Here is a 9,844-nt window from a genome sequence, read left to right as displayed (position 1 = left end):
GCTGTGACACAGACACTGTTTACTACTGTATAACCATACTAACTATTAACTATAACTGAATATTAATATCCTCCAGGAATCAAGAAGAACAAGCACCATGATCCAGTGATTGTCAGGTCACAGGTTTAAAGGGGGACTATGCAAGTCTGTTGACTCTGGTCACTTTTACACTGTTTTGCTCACTCTCTTCCCGGTGTTACGGCCCAACTCTGTTGGCCCTAAAGGGCATAACAACGGAGTTGGGGCGTAACAATTGAGGGCTTGTCCGGGATAAAACAACCATGAGGTGAAGTAAATGTGCCAGTGTTTGTGCAGCTGTTGTGCCACATTTGTTTGTGTGATGTATTAGTCTTCTCCTTCAAGACAATTTGTGATTTACTGCCTGCTTGTGAGTTTGCATGAGAGCACCCTGTAAGGTAGTCGTCAGGCAGAGAGAGACTCTTGACACTTTTGTTATTTTGCCTTTCGTATTTTTGGTGGTGATACCTACAGTGAGGTGTGGGTAGGTTTTCTGTGTGGCAGTGGGCCTTGCCTTGGGTCCATTGTTAACTCGCAGAGTTTAACGATTAAAGAAGCCTCTTGGGAAGCCACTGAAGACTAGCTAGTTAATCATCATCATGGGGTGCCTCTCCACAATGTTACACTTCTACAACTTTACACAGCAGCGTAATCACAGTTTCTTGTGGGTTGACTCTATCTTCAGTTTTGTTCTGCTTCGTCTGGAGTCTGTGTAAAATGGTAAACAGTAACTTTTGGATTGTGACGTGTTGTGGTACCTGCACAGCACATTTGTTGGGTCATTCGGTTGCAACTTAGGTGTACGTTGGCAACATTTGTGTAGTCGTGGCTACAATGTGACCCTTTAGTGTTGTGGCTGTTGCAGTCCACTTTTGGTTTTGCTCACATGTGCGTTACTGTTTGCTTATATGTGGCTTCGTTTGGACCTTGTGTGTGTCACTCCATAGATCAGTGGATCTTAGTGTGATGGGGTTGACTTGAATAACAGGGTCAGTGTCTGCTGGTTAATTGCATTTACCACAGTCCTGAAGGATGTGGCTGCAGACAGCTTAGTGTCCATTTTGTCATCGCAGTGGAAGGTCTTTTGTGTTGCTAGATAGCAACTACTTTGCGTGACCCTTTGGTTTGCGGCTGCACTCGACTTGTGTGTTTGGTCACCTGCAGTAATTGCGTGTGTGTGAATTAAGTGAATTAATCTTCGTTTTGTGATTTGTTCCCTAGCCATTTTGGGATCTGGTGGGAGTGGCACCCACTTGTGTGGCTACTTTTGGCTGCTCATAAATCGAGTGGCAGTAAGTTGGTTGGCCTTTTTGTATTTTGATCTTGTTGGATCCACCTTTTGACCCCTCTCTTTTCTAGACAGCAGTCCCAAGGTTTGTTTGTTGCTGGTGTTCTGGATCGAGGCCAGGTCGTGTAGCCTAGTTGTAAAAAAAAAAAAAAAATGGTAATGAATAAATGGTATGGTGATTTAAGAGTTTATTCATTGTCTTAAGGGTGGGGGTGTTACAGTCGAAAGGGGTTCGGTCTTGTTTCTCTTGCTGCGTTCCAGGCAGGCTTTTGAACCCATAGTGTAGTCTTATCCATCATAAACAAGAGATTACAGGTTAAGGGGCGCGTTTGTGCTGTGGTGCTGCATAGCTGGGACACCGGGTCAGAGGCACTGATCTTGCAAGGATTGTGCATTTATTAAACCATCATAATTAGCCGACTCTGATGCTGTTTAATTAAAGTAAAAATGTAGCATAGTTGAGGTAAAAATTCTGCATAGTTCCTCTTTAAATATACAGTACATGTTGTGTCTATTTAACAAAAGCCATACTGAACTATTCTACAAATTTCCCCATGCACTTCACTCTTTTAATTAAACCTGTCTCTCTTTTCCTTGTCTTGGATCAGGTGGATCTGGAAGGAAATGGCTTTAGGTTAGAAAGATACTAGCTGCATGATGAAGAATACTGTACCTTACTGAGGTGGAGGTTGAATCTGTGGCTGAAGGCATAACAGGCAGCTCATACTGGGTGACATCAGTCTATCTACGTAAGCAGGTGACGAGCTGATCCTGTGGGGCAAAACCTGTCTCCTTGATCTCCCAGCTGAGCTACCATTTTTAGCCATTGCCTCCTTTTAGATTTGTGAGGTCTATATGCCATGCTGATGGCTTTCTTTGTTGAATACAAAAGGGCGAGCAGCCAGTTAACGTTTTTGCATTTTTTATTTTTAGCAACACTAGAGGCAAAGGGATGGCTCTTTGAGTCCAGACTGAAATATAACTACATATATCACTAGAAACTTTGAAATCTATCATCTGACTTCTCCTTTGATGCCATCAGAAAGTTTAACTTTTTTGTGTGTGAAATGTCTTGACAACTACTTATCCAAGGACACTTTAACATCTGGACTGGAGCAGTTGAGCCACCGACCTTCTAATTTGTGGACAATCCGCTCTTACAAATGCACCTTAGTTATAATGATTTCAATAATGCTTTAAACCGGGGGTGTCAAACTCATTTTAGTTCAGGGGCCAGCGCAATTTGATCTCATGTGGGCCGGACCATTCAAATAATAGCATAGTAACCTATAAATAACGAGAACTCTAAATGTTTCCCTTTGTTTTAGTGCAAACAAGTACAAGTAAAGGCTGTTTACAGTTAATGTAGTATTCTTTTACAAAACATTTTTAACAATCTGGAATTTCAACAATATTATGCTTCTTCTGTCTTATTTAAATAAATTATTTGCAATTTTCACAATTGGCAAATTCATCCTGCAGGCCGGATTGGACACTCAGAGGGTCAGAGACGCAACTCAGAGGTTACGATCACCTAAACCGCCCATGTTTCTTAAGTTAAATTAAGCATAAAAAAGTTTTCCCTCTCCAACTGAAGAATTAGTACCCACTCACTGATTCACTGACTATTGGGACTGAGGATCACTGATTCCTGTGAAGTTTCTAATCATCTTACCTCATTTATTTCTCATGAAATTCAATGATATATGAATATATTATTCATCAAAATATTTTTGCAGTGTGAACACATCACTGGCTTACTTATACTGTAAACTCATGTCTTGGGCTCTTTAAGGAGAGGCAGCAGTGTATAATTTCTATGAAGGTTCTCATCCATTCAAGTTAAGGATGTGCAGCGAAAACAGAATAAAACAGCAAATCTATTTCTCGCCTGGATGGGAGAATGACATGATTAAGCATGAAGAACCGAGCCACAGGAGTATAGGTATCTCCCTTGCAGAGCCTATCGTATCTGTGGCTGTAGTCCATAAATCAGCCCTTACAGTAAAACATATTTTTTTAATGGATACTAAATTAATGCACACCAGTTATCACATTTTATAGATCATCGCCTTTATATACATTTTGGATACTGCAACAGCTTCAAGAACATATACTATCTATCATTATATTCCAGTCCCTACTGTGATGGTGAGACAACTTAAGTTTCAAGATGAAACATGAATGAATATTATTCACATTTGTCAAAAATGAAAGAATAGCATAGATTGAAATCCATGAATGATTACACTGAAGCTGCTTTCAAAAAATCATGAAGATTATTCTGGGAGGATTTGTCTGGTTTGCTCTGGCAGACAATTTATAAGTGTTGGGACAATAATGTTTGGACAGTTGTTTAATGCACCTTTGTACTATATTACCGTTGCCTCCCTTGTGTATTTAAGTGTCTTCGCCTTTGTCTGTCAGTGAATTCTTGTTTTGCTCAGATTTTTTTAAGTTTCTGTGTTTTTTGCTCCAGTGTTTTGATTTTCTATTTTATTTATGTTTAACATCTCCAGTTCTCCCTGTGCTTCTGATTTTTGGCATTGGTTTCTGGCCTGGATTCATTCAATAAGATGACATACTTTATATATTCTCCCAGTTTCATAAACCTTTTTCACATACGCCCTTGGATTGTTTGCATAATCAGGTCCTTAAAACTTGAAAACGTGACACAATTCAAGAATTGGGAACTATACTTTGACTTTAGCTAATGTAATTATGTCTAAAATTATCTAGAGCTAATTCCAGTCAACAACACTGGGTAAAGGTGGGTTGACCCAAGGGCTAACACTTCCGATTGTTTCAACTGCCACTTGACTCTGTTGGTAGTGAGACAATTTGTTAGGTGAGTTGGGCAGACCCATGGATCCATGGTCAGACCTGCTAACAAAAAAATAGCAGAATACATGTTGTGATTCTGGTATCATTGCTACTACAAACTGCCTGCCTATTTTTTACCAGTAGAATCCCTGCACTGCTTCAACTCCCTCATTCCCTCACCAGCTCCCCTTTTTCCACTCTCATGTTTGTGCTATACACCTTAGCTTCTCAGTGTACTGTTCTCTGACTTTTTGAGCTTCACCCTTTGTATTTTGTTTACCTACTTGGATCATTATTTTTTCACAAGTAAAACTCTTTACTGCTCTTGTAGTTGAGACCATTTTCTATTAGCCCAATCAATCAACCACAGATACCACATGGTTTACGTAATCAAAACAGTCAAAAAAAAAAATGCTGTTGAAACCACCTCATGAGCCGAACACAAAGTTAGTAACTGGTTCAGCTCGCTACACTGTCTGGATGTAACAATAAGTGTCTAAGCATGTTGCATTGCTTAGCAAAACAAAGTGAGGGGATAAAATCATGAGGGATTTATTTATGAAATGGCATGTTATATCATTTCTGGAAACTTCCTGATACATATACAATGCACGGAAGCACGACTAGACGATTTGCTATTAGAAGTCAAAAAGTGTGGACCCACCTCATACAACTTTAAAGACACTTGACAGACACATCAACTATTGAGATTGGTCTTGCTCTCTTTAACCTCCAGGCATCGCAGCCAGCTGAAATGTGAAACAATATAAGAAATAATGGATTTAACTGAAAGGAAAAGCTGTCATCCTGTCATGGCCATAGCAGACGTTACGCCGACCCCATGGTGCCCAAAACAAGAAAATGGACAGTAGAGCTCCGTGTGTCCCCCTCTTAATTTCTATCAGTGTGAGTGATTTATGAATGGACATTAAAATGCATCTCTAACTGGACATTGACATTTAAATAGACCACTCAGTTCTGTTCTGATGTACAGTACTTATGACACATAGATATATATACGTAGATGCCGCATTCGGGCTTGTTTGGAATGTCTCACGGCCGCCATCTTGAGGAGTAGTTCCTCCTGACAAGCAATCAACAGTCAGAGGGTTTGACAGCTGTGAATCTGGCAAAATGCCAAACTTTAGTGCCGCGTACAGATCATCCCATGAAAGAAACGCCAAAACGAAGAGACATGGAATAACTTTTCTCAAGTAATAGGTTGTTTTATATTATATAACTATTATGAACTTGTTGAATTTGATGTAGGTAAGTTATCTGACATAAATGAAACTAACGTAACGTATCATAGGGTGGATATGTGTTACATTTAGTGCATATACCGGTAGTTAATATATTAATAGTTTGTTATTTTGTTGCCTGATATGTAGGCTATAGGCTTATCAGCTGTTTCCCCCGGCTGTGAGTTTGTGGTTGCCATGGTGATGAGGCCGGCGAGTGAGTGTAAACCACTGTAGGCTACCTATATAATTTGTGCTAGGCCATATTAAATCAGTTTCATGGCACTTACATTAACCCTAACTGCTAACGTGAGCTATATAGCTGAATTGTAGTATTTATATTAAAACAAACGGCTTGAAAATCGGTTGAAAATTCAGTCTGCCTCTGTAGATACAGTAAGTAAAAGTTAGACACCTCCTCCTCAAGATGGCGGCGGCGGCGACAATCCGTTCCAATGGGCAGCAGCGTCAGAGGCGGCATCTACGTTTATATATCTATGCTTATGACAAGCTCCATTTTGCACATTACCATTCTTCTGCCATTGTCTAGCAGAGTTGGATTCAAGACAGTATTCTGACACATTGTCTACTTCTCATGTTTTCCTCTTAATCTCCTGGACAGAGCAGGGCAATTGAAAATACAACATCTTAACATTGTTAGTATTAAACAGGATGTCTTGATTTGCAGGTGTCACATCATGAGTAAGTGGTGTACTTTGATTAAACACACATGTCATCCTCAACCTCATGTAAGAATCTTTGCAAAACCCTTTAAAAATGATGGTGTGTGTGTGTGTGTGTGTGTGTGTGTGTGTGTGTGTGTGTGTGTGTGTGTGTGTGTGTGTGAGAGAGAGAAAGAGAGAGAGAGAAAGGTCAGTGTAATCGTTTATTAACATGCATCAGACTTTTCAGGTTAACATCTGCTCAGGAGCAATTCATTTTTCATGAAAAACAGAAACGCTATGCGATATCTGTGCACTATTCAATTATTCACTCTTATCAGCTGCCTCAAATGAGGAATATTTACCGGAAGTTCATTAAAAATGCCAGGTAATGAAATTGCTAACCAGTGTCAGTGAATAGGCAATCAGTACATAAGGCTGTGTGATTAGTGGAGGAGATTTACAGATGCCTGACATACAGCTCAGTAAACCAGAATTATCTTGCTACAGGCTTCAGTGATTATTCAGTGTGCATTTGTTCTGTCTCTAAATTATTATTAGCAGTATGGATTTGAAATTAAATAATTTCCCATGCCTCGTTGGCTAGATAAACCATTGCAGTAATATTTTCTATAAAGAAAAAAGTCTTTACAAATTGTAAAAAAGAAAAGAAAAATGCTTCCAGATGAATTAGTGGTCCTCAGAGGCTCTGATTGCAGAGTAATGAGAAATTGTAATTACCTAAACTACTAAAAAGGAGATGAGATCAGTTTACAGGGATTGATTTTATGTTAATGGGTTAACATAACAAAATGTTCATGTAAGAAATATGATTTCAAAATGTAATTCAACTCTGGGGAAGAAGTACCTGATATGAACTCTGCTGCTTTCTGCAAGTTATTGCAGCAGCTGAGTTCTCCCCTCAATTCCACCAAACCTTGAGGCAAGTAAAAAAAAAAAAAGTTCTTGAATAAGATTCAGTGCTGCTTGACTTTTGTTGATGGACCAAATCAAATTATTCAACAGCACTTAAGCATCATTTACTGATAGTGGATGCTGCAGAAACATTTTTTAATGGTGAACAGCCTGTATCATTTTCCAGTGAGTCATTTACTGTTCAACCCAATCTCATTTTGTACCTCTGACATAAGGAAATCCAACTGGCCTCTTCAATGGACCTTTGAGGTTAACCTATTTGGGCATGTACTTTGTTGGACATGTTTTATTGACATTTTTATCTTGATTAGATCATGGAATATATAAAATATATAACTCCCATTAACCAAAAGTGTTGGATGCAAAAAAACAAAAACAAAAACAAATTAAAAAGGGAAAGCAATTCCACAAGGTCAAGCACAATTGCAACCAATATTCAATCCCTGTAGCCCTACCCAAAGCAAGGCTAATAAAAAAACACAACACATACAGGATACTAATATTGTGTGGATCAGGGCTGAGCTTCAGACTCACATGTTCATTTGTCTTTTTCATCACTAAGTCCATTAAATTAAGGTGAAGTAGTAAACACTTTAGAGATTAAATAAAACATTACAAAGATCCATTTGCACTCCGAAGACAGCTGTACATCACTAAAATACACTGATGGCACTTAGGAGCTTCAGTGCACACATAAACCAGTCACTCCACAAGACGTGGGACAATGAGATGTTCAAAGTCATGAACAAAATGAAAAATTAATCTGAAAGCCACAACTCAGGTCAGCTAAAAGCATGGAGCAGAAGTAATTGGGGCATAGATTTATGTGGGAAGGCTGCTGTTCATCTCTAAATGTTGCATAAATTTCCATTGAACATTCAATATTGAAATATTGATTGTCAATTCAAGTCAGACCAGCCATGTTTCCCTTGCTGTCAGACAGGAAAATATGGTTGGCCATTAATTGAAATTGAAGTATGTTTAAAGGGATAGTTCAACATTTTGGCAAATTGGTCCATTGCCATAATTAATTGTCAGTGCAAGCTATTTTTAGAACGGTGGAGCCGAGCCGCGAGTTGTTCAGAGCTACGCTACGGAGGCTAATGGGATTTCTTGGTTTCCCTCATCAAGTACACAATTTGTTTTCGAGTTGTTTTCGAGGCAAATTCAGAGGTTGCTTGCCGAAAAACTGCCCCCGACAGAAACACGCATCAGCGGTTTTGCATGAATTTACCTCGAAAACAACTCCGCCTGGTAACGTTACATTATTATCTCATAGCTTGGTGAATGTGCAGGTCACAACTCGCCCACAAGAGCATTTTGGAGTTGTTGGATTTTTTGATGAGGGAAACCAAGAAATCCCATTAGCCTCCATTGCATAGCTCTGAGCAGCTTGTGGCTCTGCTCCACCGTTCTAAAAATAGATTACACCGACAATTAAAGGTAACGCACCTGCTCCTAAGACTGTAGGGATTATGGCAATGGTCCAATTTGCCAAAATGTTGAACTATCCCTTTAAGTAAAGCTCCATCTGTGCTAATGATTTTAAATTCTGAGTAAAGTTGATACGTTGTCAACAAAGGATAAGTAGTTGTCTCAAAACCTATTTTGAGACTTTGTGAACAAATCTGTGAAACCTTATTCAGCAAAATGTTAACATAAGTTAACTCAACACTACAGTACCTGCCTCGCTAAATACTGTACTGCAAATGAAGAGGAAGTCACTTTGTTGGAGGACACCACTACACAATCAAGAAAACTGTTTTTTAAATGCCTTTTGGCACTGCTCAGACCACTTAACCAGAGCTGGAGCACATCTGAGTGAAATCGGTTAGTTCACGGATCAATGCCACAAAGTCAGGGCCTCGGGAAAAACCCTATTGTCTTACCCTCAGGAGCAGCACCTGCCCCTAGCCACCTGCGGATGCTGTTCCGAGCTGTCAGTGACAGTGGTGCCCATGACCCTAATCCATGAGTTACTGCAAAGTACCCTTGGCAACGCTGGGACTGCTACCTTTACAGTTTTGCTGATGGCAAATACACCAGTGAACAAATGGTTGTTGGAGCAGCTGCATATCAGCTGTCTAGGTATATGCGGAAGATGGTTTGAGGGAAGATTATCTGGTTTCACAGCCTGTGGGCAAAACTTATCTCTCTCCATTACTGATGTGAGCAGAAAGACATGGCATTGATCTCCTCCATGCTTTGAGGCCAACAGTACTGTGTTGCTCTACTTCTCTCTCCTTGGTTAGAATTTTTTCATTAGGCCATTTATCAGGGGATGACAAATACTAGTCTCGATTGAATGCACACCATTAATCTGCACAGCTTTTGCCGTGCGCCTAAAAAGGACTTGATGATAGTCGGGACGGGAAAATGTGGTGAATATGTCATTTCCTCTCTGCCTTTAAGCACTGGCAAAGGAGTGATATTCTCATCAATCTGAGTCACAAATCCCTCTCTAAAGTCTAGGTCTTGTCACAACAAAGTGAAGGTAAGAACTGTGCAGGCTGCACAATGCAAGTTCCAAATGGTGGTGTATAGTAAAAATAACAATAACAGTACTGATTGTAGCAGTGGGTGGTGAGCTGGGACATGGGGACAGAAGGAGGCTTGCAATCACAGATTCAGACTCTAAAGCTAAGAAATATCAGCAGAAATCTACAGCAGGAGAGAGGAGAGAGACGAGACAGCACAAAACTACGGGAGAGATGGATTGCTGAGTTGGTAATATGCATTCATGGGATATGAATTGAGTGGGACAGATCGAGAGAAGAGCTCAGTGCATCATGGGAAGTCCCCTACCAGCCATAAGCTTATCAAAAAGGAAAGCTTTAAGCCAATTCTTAAACATGGAGATGGCTGTCTCAGATGTC

The sequence above is a fragment of the Trachurus japonicus genome, chromosome 4, assembly GCF_045865225.1.
Source record: "Trachurus japonicus isolate A0001 chromosome 4, Traja_1.0".
Classification (NCBI taxonomy): Eukaryota; Metazoa; Chordata; class Actinopteri; order Carangiformes; family Carangidae; genus Trachurus; species Trachurus japonicus.
The sequence above is the reverse complement of the archived record's forward strand: the minus strand, read 5'-3'. Positions refer to the sequence as shown.